At 34.0% G+C, this 19,127-nt stretch overlaps 1 pseudogene; it reads right to left on the bottom strand.

Annotated features, from left to right (window-relative positions):
• Window positions 1–3,235: 3,235 nt before the first annotated feature.
• LOC115301311 lies at window positions 3,236–16,515 on the bottom strand (annotated as a pseudogene).
• Window positions 16,516–19,127: the final 2,612 nt, after the last annotated feature.

The raw sequence follows: 19,127 nt of genomic DNA, 5'->3' as shown, positions 1-19,127 counted from the left end.
AATCTAAACATCAAAATATATAATGGAGATCCATCAAGTCAAATGATGACCAACCCAGGTATAAGAAGAAATTGATTTGGTCACCTGGAGTTTTATATCAGATTTAGTCCAAAAGTAAAACTCCTTTATCTAGAGGAAAGAAATTGATTACATATCCTGAGTTGAACAGATTCTGGCACTCAGATTCCAGAGAGTAGTGAAGGAACTAAGAATAAAGAACATAAAGACACACCATTTTTGTGTGAAGAAAAAGAATCCTGAAAAATTACAATTGACCTTCTGTACTGACCACAAACAGATTTATACTATGCACAATACTGAGATTCATTGTAAAGCAAGGAAATTCTCCTGTGACCTTACACACAGCTTTTGGTTACTCAACTATGTGCATCACTTACAAATTGCTCACACAGAAAGAACTCACAGCATTGCATCATTCAGGATTTGTAACTTTTTTTTTTGTTAAAGCATAGAACCAGTTTCAGGTGTGACCTGTGAAAAACCTAAGTCTTTACCCCTGTTCTCACAAGGAGAATAATGAACAAACTGATATCAAAAACTCTTCTTAGTTCCATCAGAAGATTGCAGCCACAGAACAAATGGCTGTCCCCAAAATTGGAGGGACAGGCAGATACGGAGAATTGCAACTTACTAGGAACTGAAAACATTCCTAGAACCAGAACTGAAAGAAACATTCAAAGGTTAATTAACTAATTGCTGGAGACTAGCCATATACTAGCTTCAGAGATAAAAGTTCCTGGAGGCTGAGCTTTGGGGATGCCTCACACTTTTGTGATTTTACCCCTAGAAGTCTTACTACATTTTCAAGGTGAAGCTACAAGAAAGCGTCTTTCTTGTTCTTTCATGGCCAATAGAAAAGTAACCACTTTGTAATTGCCCAGAATTCTTTGTACTCTTCAACAAAGGAGAAACTATATCACCAAAGCCTAACCAATCTTAGAATAAGGGAAATATCTAAGTCTAGTCATCACTCTTCTTCTGTTTACTTAAGGACTAAATAAAGCTGAGAAGGACTTGTGAAGAGCACAGCCCAGGGGCACAGGCTCACTATTGGCCTGAGTCCGGTTCAGAATGCTTCCTCGCTTCCCCACATTTCATCAATAGGGCCTGTTCTCCTCAGTTCTCTCACCTGATACAACACGACCAGCTTTCAACCAAAATTACAAGGCATGCTGAAGGCAAAAGACACAATCTGAATAGACAAAGCAAGCAACAGAGTTGTAATCAGATACGGCAAAATTTTTGAAATTATCAGCCTGGGGATTTAAAATAACTCTGAGTAATATGCTAAGGACTCTAATGTAAAATGTGGACAACATACCAAAAAAAAAAAAAAAAGAGACGGGTAGTACCCACAACTCTAAGAAAGAATAAAAAAGAAATGGTAGAAATAAAACATTGTAACTGAAATGAAGAATGCTCTTTGTAGGACTGTCAGGAAATTGGAAAGAGTGAAGCAAAGAGTAGTTAAGGTTGAATATATGTTAATAGAAACATTCCAAACTACAAAGGAAGGAAAAGGAAATAATGAAAAAAGGGGGGGAGTGTGTAACAGAATATCCAAGAATTGTTGGACAATATCAAAAGTATAGCATATGCAAAATGAGAGGGAATACCAGAGAGAGAAGAAACAAACCAACAAAATATTTAAGGTATTTAAAGTAAAATGGCTTAGAATTTTCCAAAGTTAATAAAAAAAACAAACTACAGATCCAAGAAGTTCAGAGTACTGTGCTTAATTTATAAACGAAACTTTGATTGGTATGTATTTACAGGGGAAAAAAACCCAGCAAATAATAGGATTTGGTACTATCCATGGCTTAAGGCCTCCACTAAAAATATTGGAATATATCCCCCCCTTTTTGGATAAGAAACTAGAAAAAAGACAAATTAAGTGAAAAATAGAGAAAAAAATAATAGAATGAAAGTTAGTTGTTCAAAATGATTGATGAATTGAAATACCTCCTGACAGACTCACAAAGAAAAAGGGAGAAAACACAAATTATTCACGTCAGGAATCAAACAAGGGATTTCCCTGCAGCCCCCAGGGACATTAAAAAGATAAAAAAGAAACACTAACAACACTATGACCAATTGCTTGACAGAAATGACCCAAACTGAGTTCATAGCTTAAAATATCCCAACATAGAAAACTCTAGTTCTGCATGGTTTCCTTAGTGAATCCTACCATTTAAGGAAGATATAATAGCAATTCCACACCATCTATTTCAGAAAACAGAAGAAGAAAAAATATTTCTCAACCCATTTTTTAAGTTCAGCTTTACACTGATATCAAAATCTGACAAACACATTGAAAAACATTGAAAACATTGAAACATAAGTTCACCCAAACACTTGTTCACAAATACTGATGGCAGGATTATTCATGATAGGCAAAAAGTAAAAATAAATGTCCATCAACTGGTGAATAAACATAATATACATTAATAGAATTAGACACTATTTAGCTGTAAAAAGGAATGTTAACATGCTACAAGATGAATGACCTTGAACACATCATATAATGCAAGAATCCCACCATGTGGTCAGTAGGACAAATTTCCTGAGAGACACAGGTAGTAATTCACTATATTTCCTTTTTGTCTAACTCCTTTCCTCATATCAATTTCTTCTCTTTAAGATCAGTTTTATCCTGAAGGCTTCTGGGTGGCTCAGTCACTCAAGGATAGACATCCGCTCAGGTAATGGTCTCATGGTTAATGAGTTCAAGTCCGACATTGGGCTCTCTGCTGTCAACACAACACACAGCCCGCTTCATATCCTCTGTCCCCTTTTCTCTTCTGCCCCTCTCCTACTAGAAGATTCTCTCTATCTCTCCAAATAAATAACTAAACTTAAATAAATTAAAATAAAAAGATAAGTTTCATGCTGTTGAAAAAAGATATTTGTTCTTATTTGTAAAGTGAAGTAAATAACCTCCTCACTGAAGTATGCAATGATTTAGTTGAAGATGCTCAGGGATCAAACTTTTGGAAAAGTTCAATCAGATAGTTAACAGAGACCATCAGTGGTTTGCAGAAAAAGAAAACAAAACAAAACCCAGATAATACATGTTTGCTAAAGTAGATAAAAAAGAATAGACAATTAAAAATGGGTGAAAAGTCCAAGGGTTTACTGGGACCTAGATAATTAAAGGCAGACAAGTGAACTTCGATTTAACCCATTCAATTGTGGAGTGAGTTATAAGGAAGGTCTAAGATAGAGTTTGGTTTCCAACGGTGCCCACCGCCAAAGAACAAACTTGAAAGGTCTTCTCTCATAGCAACTAGAAGAGGAATGAATAGTCTTTCCTTGAGTAACCCTTAGCACACATCATCCTCTAGATGGGATGGGTCTGATTACCCAGAAGGATGAGGCTCTTTGTGCTGGTGGCCATTTTGTGCCAACCCCAGATCCTTAGCTAGGAGCCTTGCTCCAAATCCACTCTGATAGTTACTGGCAAACGGACTCCGCCCATCACCCCAGGTACAAGACTGTGTCGCCTGACCAACCTTCATAGACACATATTTAGGATTTAAACTAGCAGTTTTGGATCAAGCCTTAACCTGATTCCAAGATTCATAGCTTCAGCAGTTGCAACCGTACTAAAAGCAAACAGCTTGTTGTTGCAGAGCTCTGCAGCCTGCCCGGTCCCAACCGTTCCACAGTACTTCATGTTGGAGGCCATGCATGCCAGCAACTCTTCTGCAGCAGCAAAGTCATCTTTGACTCCTCCCATCAAAAATAGGAGGTTTCCAGATGGAGTAGCTCCCACTGTACCAGGAACAGAGGCATCCGGGAAAACTGCTCCCGTTTTCTCAACCTCTTTGGCCATCTGCAGTACTGGAATCTATGAAAGTGAACCTTTCTTCACTTTTTTTAGAATTTCATTTGCTCCAGAATAATCTTTTATTGGGTTGATACTGGTAGGCAACACTGTCATAATTCTCTCAGCTCTTTCCACTGCATCCACTGCTGGGGAAGACATTTCCTGCTCACCTGCATCTTAAACCTCCTTGCATGCATCAGGGAACACATCAAAAACAATTAATAGGACAGCCACTTTTCACAGGATTTTTTGCCATTTTCCCCTTTATTGCCCAGTTCAGTGAATCCAACTGGACACTTAGAAGCCATTGACCTAGAATACACCTTTGCAAGGCTGTCGGCTGACAATTGCTTTCCAATACCTGAGTCCAGAGACATCTCAACGGAGCTGTAAGGAGGCTGGCAATCTTGCTGCCTCAGCCCCGACTCCCAGCGGGGCTCCCCATTCGCCCACAGACTGCTTGCACAAGCTATTAAAGGCGACTTAACAGCAAAGCCTAATCAAATCGTTGTCGTGTAGATTAAATTTGGTAAAGACATTTGCAATCTACAAAGTGTTTTATCAATATATGATATATATTATGTTGTATATGTTATATGTAATATGTAATGTTATAAAACCAAATGTTTTATTATTATTTGTGACTTTATTAGAGTGAATTCTAACTTGTTTAATATTCATCACCTTGAAATAATAAATTATGACTAGTGAATTAATACAATTTCAATTTATATTCCTCTTCTCCCCTACTGTATGCATCCTGCCTCTACTTTGAACTTTTTGCTAGTGTTTGGAGAGTTTCTTGGTAGCAACTTCAGGGATAGAGTACTATTTGATCATTTTAAACTATATTTTTAGAAGGAAAGAAATTCTCTCTGGGTTTAAGATAATATAGAAATCAAAATCAATAAAGAATATATTAGTCTGGGATTGGTTTTGAAAGTTCTCGTATGGATCAGGGGGTCAGAGCAGTGAATTGAGTCTCCTTTCCTTAATGGGTTTTCCCTTATATTATTTAAAGTACTCAAAGAGAATTAATCCTTGTTGTGGAGAACATTAAAGGAATGGATCAATTTTTCCCTCAAAGGAGTTTTCAAATAACCCATATGACCTTTGCCTTTTTGATTGTTCAAATCCTAAGATATCTTATTGTGTCTCTTGAGGTTTCTTTTTTTCTTCTTCTTTTTCAATATTTGTTTTAGACCTTGGTTTTTGCCTAGGGCAAGAACCTAGTAGAGGAGAAATAGTAATGTTTTAAAAGCACAAGAATCTAATATGCATTTCTAAATCTAACCTTTAAAGAGCTATTTTTTCCGTTAAAGATGAATCTAGAGAGAAATTTTGGAAGACTTGAAATTGCAAAAATTAAACATCTATAAATATTTCAATAAATGTTTGTCTATATTCAGGCATCTATTTGACCATAATAATAATTACTTTCCCTATTTCTCTGAAGAAATTTCTCAATTTTGCTTTATTGAATCAAGAAAATATTATGAACATTTTTACAAATATGGACATACTCCTGCTCAAATCACTTTTCTGGCCTTCATAAAAAAATACATTATTTCACGGAGTCACCTGTCTGGGCACTACTTCCCTATTAAGAAAAAAAATACACTAGTTCATAGAAATTTGGCCCAATCAAATTTAGAAACACCTGCTTTTAGAAACACCACTAAGAAAATTAATGCCAGATTTTAATTTCTAATCATAAATAAAGAGGTAATCTCAGTTACTAAGTTCTCTGATACCATTTAACTTCTAGTATTATTTTATTTTTATTACTCTACATCCATGATGCCAGAGTGGAGAGTTTTAAGATAAGTACAAACTGAAAAATGACAAATCACATGGGGTTAACAGAAATTTTGATAATATTTTTGAGTAATCCCTTTTTTTATTAGAGATAACTTTGAAAAAGAAATAAAGTTAATAAGATGACATGGCTCTTCTCAAAAATTATTTTGAAATATTATATTTTCACACTTCTTATTTTTAATAACATTCCAAATCTGTTCTTATGGAAATAGCAAAATTAAACTATAATTAAGATCCAATTTATTAATCCCTTTTTTCTAGGAATTGTTACTATATCCATTCTAACTGCAGGACTGCTTGAGTCAAAAGTCAAGTCTTTTTTTTAATATGTAAACATCCCTCTTTCTTGGAAAAAACACACAAAATATTCCATTCTCCTTTTGAAGTCCTTATTATCCATAGTGATGTCTGCTTTCATTTCTGTTATTGGTCATTTGTGTTTTGTATTTTCTCAAACAGTATAGCCAGAAACATTTCAATTATATGGATTATGTCAGTTTGGGTCTTCCTAAAACCAAACACCAAGATGGGATTTGTTGCACAAAGGATTTCTATGGAAGTGTCTGCAAAGGATAAAAGATGAGACAGCGACAGAAATCAGCTGGGAAAACCTCCAGACCACAGCGCAACTTTGACAGCTGTGAAAAGAGAAAAAAGAGAAAGAACTAAGTGGAAAGACTCTCTGACACAGCATGGTTCTGAGAAAATTTCAATCATAAACTGGGCCTTTCCATGAGAGAAGTCATGTGTTAGGAAGGGCCAGGACTGGTACCCTGGCTGTGTCTTGTCTTTGACTGAGTGGCCCCTGAGTGAACACCGATAGAGCTAAGAACATTGGGTAATGATACTCTTCACATCAAGTTTGTCTTGCAAGAGATCTGAGCAGAACATTCCCATGAGTATCATAGTCTATAGTTTGCATGAAAAAGATACAATAATTCATGCAGGTTCTGTGGGCAGCTCTTCCATGGATTCTGTGAGGCTGTCTCCCTGAGGAGAAGCTGAGCAGAGTGAAGTTCATAGAATTACAACCCCTATACTAGTTGGTCTTGGGGTTATAGCAAATACCTCATTCTCTAATTCTTAATGCATTCTGGTATCTTTTTATCTTTATCTATCATGCTGTAGCTTCCTAGAAGGCATGACTCAGATCTCCGTTCTTCTGAGTTATCATATTGCCTTCTTGGGCAAGGTTCCTGTGCATATCCATTTACCATTATAAATAAGCAAGAGAAAATTAAGAGACATCCAAATACACAACTTGTGTTTTATATTTCTTTTAGTCCCCAAGTACCCCCAAACACTGCAACCTTCTTTTGATCAGGGCCAATTGCCCTTTCTAAGAGGGTGATTATTTTCTCACCTGTTTCCAGAAAACTAGAAGTCCAAACTTTCCTGAAGTTGTGATAGCTTTGAGTTGAAAGAAATCCTTGTGGTGTTCTCTTAAAATGTGTGACCTCTTTGTGGACTAAAACAGCTAACCCCCAGAGTTTTGGGTCAAGAAGTAAGAAGTCATCCATTGTTCAGTGGGAAGGATGGCATCTGGGGCCACTCTTGTTTCCACTGATCAGTACTTGATCCCACGTTTTCTTCCTTTGGGGAAACAGCTCCATATAGAAGTCTCTAATTTTTATATATACTGCATATTGGAGAATGATATACATTTTCTCAGAGCGTTTCTTCTAAAGTGCTGCTTTAGCTGTGCCCTTACTGGCCTATTCCAGTGCTCAATGATGTCAATTGTTCTGTTGAGCACATGGCCATGGGACCACTTCCACACCTCCTTATCTACGAATTTGGTCTTAATTGGGTGCTAATGCTAATTCTCTCTGGTTCTCTTTTTTCTTATAAATAGAAAATAATAAACACATTAGAGAAATGAGCAACTAGATATAAGGTACTGGGGGTGTATTAATCTGCTTTAGGAGCTATACAGCTCCTAGTAGAGGAGCTGCAATTAAATAGCCACAGTATGGTTGAGCTAGCAGTAGTCCAAAGTATTCTCTAAACTCCATTGAGTTTTCCATGTGCCAAATGGAATTTTAAGCGTAAACATGTAGGGATCACCAACCATGCATCTTTTGGCTCCATTCAGGACATGACAGGCATTAGTGCTACCATCCTCCGCATCCTGGGAGATATACATTTATGTAGTTCATTAAATATTTAATTATTTACCATCTTGAACAGAAAGACAATATCAGAGGTTTCCATTTGTCTTTTCCCTGCATGTTAGCTTTTTTAAAAAATCTTTCAATGTTTATATATTTTTGAGAGAGAGACAGAAAAAGTGTGAGCAGGGAAGGGATGGAGGGAGAGGGGGACAGAATATTTAAAGCATGATCTGCACTGACAGCAAAGAGCCTGATATGGCTCTTGAGCTCATGAGCCATGACACTATAACCTGAGTCTGATGCTCAGTTGACTGAATCATCCAGGCTCTCCTCTTTCTCCACATTGGCTTTCATCCAACAGGTAAAGGATCCAATGTTATTACTCAATCCCAATTCAGAGACTAGGGAAATGACCCCTGGGTGGGTTTGCAAACACAGTGAAGCCACTGTTGGCTGAACTCTAGCCAAGACTCCATTTATTACATGGCCTCAACAAGCCCTCCCCCTAAAAGTAGGACCACGATGACACTTTAGGTCTCCTAGTTTTAATGTCAACTAGTATTTGTGCCCTTTAGTCATCAAAATGTTTGATGTTTCCTTTTCCTGGCATGTATCCACCCTGGTAAATGACCATTAGTACTTTGGGAGAAGAACTGGGGAAACATTACAGTGTACAATACAGTAAATAATTCTTCTAGCGACCCTGCAACCATTTCAGTCAATGGGTTCTAAATCAGAAAACTGGCTTGGGTCCAAGAATTGAGCAAGGGATGGTTACTTCTTATCAAGACAACTTAATCTCCTACTCTGCCGTTCTTCCCTTGTAATTGGAAATTCCAGTATGGCCATTTTCCTCAGCTTCTCCACCCTTCCTTCATTGCCTGCCAAAGCAAATGCCAGTCACATCAATTGGCATGAAGCGCTGCATTCTAAGAGCTACCCTAGCAAGGATACACAAGAAGTGTATCCTATACCTCAGGACCTTTTCCAGGGGGCTAAGTTATATAACCTGAGAAAGAACTCCCAAGTAACAAGATTTCTTAATTATCATCCAACCTTATATGTAGCCTCTTGGATCAATCACACTCTTATTCGACCCCAAGAATACATCTTGAACTCCTATTGGTACATGTTAGCTAATTTCTGTAGCACCTCCAAGGTGTAAAATTTATTTTCTCCCTTAATAGACTTTAGCATATCCCAGTGGGTTATAAGAGGATCTTACCATTGCTACTGGCAAATAAGCAAGGAGAAGAGATGGAACTTTCTGAAGGGAGAGCTGTTGCTATCTAGAAGAGACGGAGGATAATTCTAACTATGAAGGAAATGGCCACCTATGAACGTCAGAGGGTTCAAAAGAGTCTTACAGAACCAAAATCTTTGGAGACATCTACCTAGGTGTCTCCACCCTATATATCGAGCTGCCTGCTTTTTCTACTCAAGGCCCTGACCTTAGCATAATAGACCAATCTGAGGATTATAATGTCTGGATCTCTAGAGTTATATTAGATATTTGGTGGTCTATTGAACTGTATCTACTTTCCCACTGCAGGAGATAAGGTCTACCTTACAAGCTGCCTTTTAATGATTTGTTCACGGCATTCCATTTCTCATTACAGAGGAGGTCAATTACAACTCTACCATTTATGTAAGCACTAATTTTCCCATATCTTTTAAATGTCTGAATCACTACATCAGCGAAGGCATTCCCTTCCCCCAGCACATTTCTCCAAGCCAAAAGCTGTGAAAATTTCAGCAATCTGGCCATCAGTGCCAGAAACTGCAATATTACAAATAAAAATTTTTATGGGTACTCTTTGCCAGCCAGTCAGAGAGAGAGAGCCAAACCTCAAACTTCTATCTTATCTCTTGCTTCCTTGCAGGACTGAAAGTATTGCCTCTCTTGAATGAGGTTAGCTACGCAAAAGATTTTTTGAGGGGGGATGGTCATGAAAGATAAAGGGAAAGAGAGTAAGAGAAGTTATTTAACTTTTAAAATTTGATAAAACCAGATATATAGCCCTTGCATGATCTCTATTGGTGATATAACATTTGCTCCTGAAATGGTAGCCATTATGTTCTTGTTAGACACAATATTCTATAAATATCAACTACGTCAAGTTCCTTGGGGGTGTTGTTTGAATTTTCTGTCTTACTGGCTTTATTCTCATTTTTCTACAAACTGCTTAGAGAAGGAGGCTAAATCCTACTTATTATTAAAAAGTTGTGCATTCCTCTCTTAATTTTGCCCATTTTTGCTTCATGTATTCTGCAGTTCTGTTATAGGAACATATACATTTATGGTTGGTATCTAATTAAGTAACCTCTTATCATCATGGCTATCCTTCCATCTTCCTGTCTGGTAACACAACTTGTTTTGAATCTATTTTATCTTACATTATTATTACCACCCCCACAGTATGATAATTACTGTTTTGCATGTACTGTGTTGCTCTATTGATAAACTTTTACCCTTTTATATTTGAAGTTTATCTCTTCTAGACCACACATAATTGTTGCTGTTTTATATTTTTCTTTAGTATTGATTTATTCTAATAATATCTTTATTTTATAATGTTTAATGTAATTACTCATATAGTTGGATTTGAATCTTTTTATTCCTTGTTTATGATGTGTCTTCCTCTGATTTTTTTTTTTTTTTATTTCTTCTTCCCTGATTTTTCATTATTTAAACTTTTGGGAGGAATTCAACTTTGGTTTTCTTTGGGCTTTTAGCTCTTCATTTTTGTTCTATTTTTGTAATCAATGTCCAGTTAATATTGTACTAGTTCACATAAAATATGGAAATACTGTCACCATAAATGCTCATGTAAAAACCTCAACCTTTAAACTCTAGGTATATGTAGTACCACTTCATGCAATGTGTATCACATAAGACAATATATTATAAGTTATGTGAATTATAAAGCAACCAAAGAAAAAGTAGTCTTTTATCTTTACCTTCATACTTACCAATTTTGATTGATTTCATGTTTTCCCAAAGATTCAGGTTTTCATTTGGCATCATTTCCCTTTGTTCTGAAGAATTTTCTTTCTCTTTTCTTGAAGTACAGACTGACTGGCAAAAATTCTGTCTTCTTTGGTCTGAAAAGGCCTTTATTTAGCCTTTATTCCAAAAGGATATTTTTACTAGTTTTAAAATTCTAGATTGACAGGATTTTTTTCTCTTAGCAAGTAAAGAGAGTTCTTCAATTCTTTGTTTTGGTTTTGGTTTTGGTCTCTATATTATCTGGTGAGAAGTCAGCCACTACTTAGATCATTGTTACCAGTATTTAATGCCTTTTTCTCCTATTGCTTTCAAGGCTTACTTTGTATCTCTGGCTTCTAACATCTGACTATGTTGTGTTGCAGTATAGCATTTTTTTCTGTTTATTTAGTTTGACGTTCATTAAGCATGTCTTGTATTTCATCCACCAAATTTGGGATATTTTGGTCCCCTTTTGTTTCAAATATTTTTCTTTACTATTCTCTTTCTCCTCTCTTTCTAGATTACATAATTACAGTTACAAAAATGTCAACTCTTTCAAATTATTCAACAGGTTCCTGAATGTCTAATCATTTCATTTTTCATGGCTTCTACTAGCCTATCTTCCATTTCATTTACTCATTTTCCTATCAATTCCATGTAGTTATAAAATAAATTTTGTTTTTAATTTTAGAGTTTCTGATTTTAAGTTCTAGAATTTTCAGTTGGTTCATTTTATTATTTCTTTTTATCTATGATACCTCCTATCTTTACCATCATTGCAAATATAGTTTGTTTTGTTCCAGTGAAAAGAGTTATAATAGCCCCTTTAAAATCCTTGAGGCCTAGTACCAACATTTTGGCCATGTTAAGTTTGATCTCAGTTGATTTTTCTTTTCAAAATAAATTTTATCTTAACAATTCTTATAATGTGTGATAAGTTTGGAATTTTATCCTGAATATTATGAAGTGTGGAATATCCTGAATATTATGAAGTTGTTATTTTTTTAATGCATGTATTCCTTTTTATTCAGTAACAATTATCTTGGTGGACCATCTCTTATAAGCTCTGCTTATTGAGCTATAATTCTGGACATGGCTTCATTCTTTCGTCTTTAGCAGAGTTAATTTGAGTCTGCTTAAACTTGGCTCAAAAGTCAGTCAAAAATTTTATTAGACATAAGTATCTCTTCCCAGAATCTTCTTCCTCCAGGATGCTAACAGGTTCTTCCAGCAGCCATTTTTTCCCTTCTATCTTCAGTTTTTCAGGGTCCATCAACCAGAAAGACTGTTCTTTCCAACTTTGCCTCTGAATGTTTTCTTACAGCTCCAACTGCACTCGGCCCCAGACACACACACAAACACACACGTACACACAAGAAACTTCCTTTGTATAACATCCCTTTCCTCCTCTGAATGAATGAATACTCCCTGCCAAAGACCACGTGGATACATTCACCTTCGGCACTTTCATTTAGCTGTTTTTTGTACTATCTTCAGTTTAGAATTCAAATCCATCATTGTTAAAACAGGAATAAGAAAAATAAATGCACCAAACCATTTGGTAATCAATATTAAAATTTAATATGCTATACAAATTAATAATATAGAGGGCAACATGTATAATACAATATATGAATCAAAAGTAAAATTTCAGAAATAAATATCTAAAACAAAGCTATACACCCAAATATTAAAAAGCAAGATATAGGAAGTTTGACATTTGTTTGTCCCCATACTTCTATATGGAAAAGAGTCATTTTTCTTGTTAATATACTATAAACTATCACTTTTTAAGAGGGTGCCTTATTTAAAATTACTTAAAGCACACACAGATATTTTCATAGAAAAAATGGAAACATAGCTTCTTCTTACAGACAAAATCTATGTGAAACAAAGAAGGATTTTAAAAGAAAGATAAGGTTTTCTTGATATTGCAAAACATATTTTAGTGGCTTAAATTCCCATTATCAAACAGACATTGAATTATTTTATTACTTTCAGGTAAGGGACATTTACTCTCTACAGCACAATGTCTAATATATCATTCCTGTGAACTATCAGGATTACTATTGTAACATTTACAAATCTTACATTTTTGACCTTTTAAGCTAACCTAGATTTTTGTCTAGGGGCCTATAGAATAAATGTTAACTATAGGTTGATGCAAATATGCACATTAGTTGGCAAGTTAAATGTTAAAATGATGTTTTGAGGGTAGAAAAAGACAAAATCAAAGAAAATAATGATAAAAATTGATCAAGCTTATAAAGTTGGACATATTTACCTTAGTTTTGGGTTTTTTTTCCCCCAGAGGTATCCTAAGAATTATTATCATGTGAATAAATACAGAAAACTAATTAATAGCTGCAAATGTTAATACTTCCTGTCACTTGATTTTACTGTTTGTGTTCAGATACTTTTTAAAAGTTTATATATTTATTTTGAGAGAAAAAGAGAGTGAAAGAGAGAGTATGGGGGAGGGGTAGAGAGAAAGACAGAGACAGAAACAGTGACAGAGACAGAGAGAATGAGAATCCCAACATGGGGCTCTATCTTAAGAATCATATTATGATCATGACCTGAGCCAAAATCAAGAGTTGGACACTTAACTGATTAAGCCACCCAGATACCTCTGTGCTCAGTTTTTAAGTGAAGAAAATTAAGTTCTTCAATAGCATCATTAACTTTTGTTTTGTGCCTACAGAAATAAGCAAAAAGGTAATACTCTGGAATATTTGTAGTAATCCAGTTCCTCAAGCAAATATCAAAGTTACAAACCTTTTTTGCATAGCAACATTTTACATTGCAACTTGGTACAATAAGGAACAATGTTCAAAAAACTATATAAACGTTCACCATCAGTTTCACAAAAAAAGATTAATATTGAAATAACTGAAGAACTAAATATCAATGAGAAAAATAAAATCAGCTATTTTTGCATTCCTATTACTATAAACAATTATATCAAGATACCAATAAAAATATTTCAAACTTTTGAAATCATTAGTACTCAAAGCGAAGTCTTACTTACTTCCTTGTAATGCTTATCTGAGTTTTCTTCTGTGAAGAATCCATAGATATTTGGATATTTTATCACAGGGAAAATCCAAACAGGAGAAGAAAACTGATACTGATATGGATTATATTGGAAGCATATTTAGATCAAGAGAAATCATATTCCTCATATATTGTTGACACCACCTCCCTCTGAAAAGCTTAAATTCTAGTTTGTTTGCTTTTTAAAGGTGTTGTGGCTCTTACTGAATATAAAGAGTAGCCAGCTTAATTTTTCATTGATAGGAATATGGGAAATACTATATCCTAATATATGAACATCATGTTTCTCTTGTCAGAGAGGTCCTGGAGTACCCTACATGTTTCACTTGGAATAAAAGCAAAGTATCAAGACAAAGAGTGATTTATTCTATGAATTAGGTGGCAGAGAGCTTCATCTGAGCTAAAAATAACCTTAAACTCTTGGGAGATAATCTGGTGAGTAAACAGTTCTGTATAAAATGTGGTACTCATTTGGTGTTTGATAAAGTAAATTTTTAAGTATTCCATGCATGCATAATAGATATTTTTCTTCTTTCATCTTTAATTTCCTTCATAAATAAATTGAACAGCAGCATAGTTTACACTGAAATAAACAAAATTATTCTGGTTTTTGTTGTTGTTGAATAGCTGAAAGTTACTAAAATTGAATTATTTTTAGAAATAAGTTTAATTTCCAGTATTCAAAACTTTGGAACATATTGTTTTTTTGTATAAAACAAACAAAATCATCCAACCTGCCCCACATCAAAAAACCTCCCAAAATCCAAAAACCAAACCATATTTTTTATTGTAAGTTGTTTTTATTTTTTCAACTGTAGTTTATAGTTAATTTTTCCAACTCTTAACTTTGAGAAAAACTAGTCACTGTTTGAATTAAGGATGCTGATGAATAATTCCAATTGCTGTGCCAGTTAATAAGTCATTTCTTGCTGAAGTAGACCATGTAAGGCTTAAAATCTTGTCTTTAGCATGATACATTATCATAAGGTCATATTCACCTTTTAAAAGATTGATGACACTACTCTGAAAGACACTAGTGGAGTTAGGTTTAGTTTTATAGCCAAACATTCTGATGTGACTTTCACCCAAGCAAACACAGACACAGAGAGAAATGGCTTAGAAATGATATAATGGAAAGACATTTCAAATTTGTGACCTAAAACAGTCACTGTGATGTTACTTATGTCATATTTCATGTAGAGGAGTTATATGTAAAATTGGTTGCTCTACAAAAATCATAAATGTATCAAGGATATAATATTCTGATCTATGCTATTCAATTAAGCTTAGCAAGGACTACCTTTCCATTTTCATGACAAAATAAATCAAATAAATGGTATGTGGGAGTGCCTGCTTGGTCAATCTCTGGTACAAGTTTCTTTGAATCTTTGTTAGCTTTGGAAAGCTCTTTTAGTTGAAAAAGTACCTTTCATAATCATGCACTAATCAGTTTCCCTCTTATTTTTATAATTTTAAATTTTGAAAGAGATTATCTAAAAAAATAAATATCACTTTGAATAATCATGATGGAAATTCTGCTATGCAGCAGTATTAATAAGTGAAAAGGTTGAGATAGCATCTTCTTATTAAAATAGCTCACCCTGTCTGCAACTTTAATATATTCTTTTTCTCCTTTCCATGATTGAAGTTGGCAGTATTAAAACCAATTGTGCGAAGGGCCAGCTGAATTAGTGACAGGAGGCAATTGAATTTGACCAGAGCAACTGAGAATTTTCATAAATTTTTGTCAGTTTATAATAATGAATAAACCTGTGTGAGCTTTTCAAAGAAAAATGTTGACACAAGAAAAATATTTACATTTTAATATGCTGGAAATTCCCAATGAAATTATTCAGGCCTCATTTCATCTCTTATATTTATTTTTTTAAGGGAGACTGAAAAAGCTTTCCAAACTCAAAATGTCTGTTGATGTCTCGTGAGAACGGGAGCTAGTGATTTCTAGCTCTGCTATGGCACTGGTGTTGTGTTGGCAGACTTTATCCTGTTGCTTTCTGGCACGTAAAGTAATTTTTGGCTAAAATAGAAAATATTTTATAAATGTGCAAATTAAATAATGGAGAAATACAAATACTGTTAATATATGAATTGTTTTTTCCACATACCTTATCAAACTCCACATTTTTTATACCTGAAGAGAACTATAAAGTAGGTTTTAATATGAAATGTTTGAATGACCAGACTGGAAAAAAATCTTTGATGCCTCTTTTTTCTCTGTAACCATATGCCTACTCATCAGCTGGTTCTGTTGTTCTACTTTTTAAATATATGTCAACCTAATTTTTAGCACCCCCTTCACTACTAGCACCAAGTCAAAGCCACCGGTGACTCTTGCCAAGGCACCTTGATACCAATCAACTGGTCTTCTGGCTTTTTGTTTACCTAAACTTCACTTTTTAAATGGAAACAGAATTATGTTATCTATCAAGGTTCCCCATCCTTCTCCATCTCCATCTTAGAATAGGATTCAAAATCCTTATTCTGTTCTATAAATCCCATACCCTGAGTCCAGTCTCACCTTAGACCTTCTTTCTTTACCAATATTCCTCTCCATGTCCTTGCACTTTGGGCTCACTGACCCCCTCGAGTTTTCCTGAACACATCAAGTATACTCTTATATCTCGGCCTTCACAATTACTGTCCCCTGTGCCTGCTGCCTTCTTCATACTTGTTTCAGCTAGATTATAAGCTGTTCTTAAAACCTTTCCTGAGCATACTAACTAAAATGCAAAGTCCAGTCCCATTGGATTCATTTAACTTATATTTTTAATCTGTAATGAATATTTCCTTTTATGTGTATCTATTAATCTGCTAATTTTCTGTATCCTCTTTGAAGAAGTGGATATTTTTATTCTCTTCTCTGTTTCCCCAGTTTCCCCAGAACCCAGTGTATCTGAAACATAGCAAGTTCTCATAAAATGTCAGTGAACTGAATGACTATGAATGACCAAGATGAGAAATGATTCAAAGACTTCTAAAAATTGAAATATATTGAATAATATTTTGAATAATTTAGGAATGACATTTCTAAGAGTATAAGTCAGTATTAATCAAAAATATTACAGAGACTTCAATTTTGGTGATTCTTTGTTATTCATGTAAAATTTGAGTGCTTAATATTTTATGCCAATGTAGTTAACTCTGAAATGTAAGGTATTTTCACAAAATTGTGAACTGTAAACTTTTTAAAGCATAGTAAACTCAACATTATTCTTTTAAACTCAATAATGAAACATTAGTATTTATAATAATTTAATATTTATAATACATAAGTTTCAGGGATATATGTTGTCCCTTGAAGCTATTCAAAATGAAAGTAAGTGTACTCCTCACTGTCATATACCTGCTAGAATTCTGTGTTCTTCATTTAAAAGTGTAAGAAAAAATAATGTAAATTAAAACGAATCCCTAAAACTGAGGTAAGAAATACAAATTAGTCATTAGAACTGCAAATTTAATGTCATACATAACTATTAGATAACACATTTTGTATGATAAACTAAATTTCTGCTCATTTAAGTATATTTCCTAGAAAAATAAAAGTAAACTTTTTACCAGTTATTGATTCAATAACTTTTTCCTTTGAGTTTTTATCCATATTTTTGGACAAAATTACCCATGAAATTCTTATTTTTATTTACAAAATCAAAATGTCCTAAAAAACTAACAGATAAACATTTGGTTTATTGCTATCTATATCTATATATGTTTTATTAGACACAAAACATTTACTACTTTGATAAAGAATTACATTGAGGGGCTCTTGGGTGGCTCATTTGGTTAAGAGTCTGACTCTTGATTTCACCTGTTGTGATCTGATGGTTCAGGAGATCAAGCCCCATTTCCCTGCCTCAGTCTCTGCACTGAGGATGTGAAGCTTGGGGTTCTCTTTCTCTCTCCCTCTCTGCCCCTACCCCAGTCTGTCTGCCTCTCAAAATAAATAAACAGTTTTTTAAAAAAGGAATTACCTTGATAAAGTATTCTATTGTCTTACATAATACATTTAAGATAATTCTTGAATATTAATTTTATGTATATAGTTAGTTTCCAAATAAGTCTGTGGTCATCTTAAGACTTCTACTCCTTCAGTATTCTAACTTCAGATTTTTAAATCAAGGATAAGAATGAGTTAAATTTAATCAGTGCTCATAACTAAATAAATATTGAAACTACATTTTTACATTTTATAACTGGCTGGTTCAAAAATTATCCCAAAGACAAATCTAATCTGAGCAGTAGATCGTAAAAGATCTACAGTTCTGGCACACTGCAAAGCTTGAAGTTACCTACTCTCAAGAAAATTTAATATTTGTTTTATGTATTTTTTACGTTCTTTTCAGAATGTAAATGTAAATTAAGAATGTTACACAGATTATATTTTTAATTCGTAATTAAATTTTGTTTATATATACATATATAGTGTTTTGGATTTAGTGATCACATACAGTGATATCTAAAATCTGAAATGGGTAGTGGTGGAAATCCATAGCGACTATTTTCAATCAGACTTTGAGATGTAATGAGTCAAGTAACTGTGCTAAGGAGAGTGATATTAGCCTGTTGGTTTTCCACGATCATGACTGAAGAACCCAGTTTTCTATAACCCCCAAAATGGAGAAATTTATATAGGTTTGCTTAGTTATTGATCAGCTATTGAATCAGGGGTTTTTGATAACTTTGACATAGTGCCTGTTACTAGTTACTAACAATTTAAATGATATTGATACTATGTTAATATTTTGGTTTATACGTTTTTGGATTTCCCAGGTTAGATAAACAATAGGTGTAATTGTACATTATCTTTTGCAAAATTTGAAATTAGTCTCAATATCACACTTAACTTTAATGTATTTACATGAGTAATAAAACTTAATAAGACATATTACACTTCAATTTATTTAGTAAATACAGGACCAGTCAAGTGGATAAATAAAATGTGCATTATTTTCCAGAGATTTTTATTTTTATTTCAAAATTTATAGGAAAAAGAAATATCCCTTTATTCTTATATAAGATAAAAGTTTTTTTTACTCACTCTGTTTTTCATTGAACATCATTTAAAATGACGTTTCAAAATATATCTTTATATTAGGAAAATGGAAAACAATGAAATGCATTTTTTGTTTGTATTCTATTCAAATAAGGGTTAATTGTCTAACTGTATTTCGATTCAAGATATAAAAAATGCAATGTTACTTTGTCCATAAAAGGAATACATAGTTCCAGTTTGGGGATAGATATCTAGAAGCATCTATGGAGAGGGCTCAGAATCAGAATT

The sequence above is a fragment of the Suricata suricatta genome, chromosome 1, assembly GCF_006229205.1.
Source record: "Suricata suricatta isolate VVHF042 chromosome 1, meerkat_22Aug2017_6uvM2_HiC, whole genome shotgun sequence".
NCBI classification, from domain to species: Eukaryota; Metazoa; Chordata; class Mammalia; order Carnivora; family Herpestidae; genus Suricata; species Suricata suricatta.
This window is presented reverse-complemented; position numbering and strand designations above follow the sequence as displayed.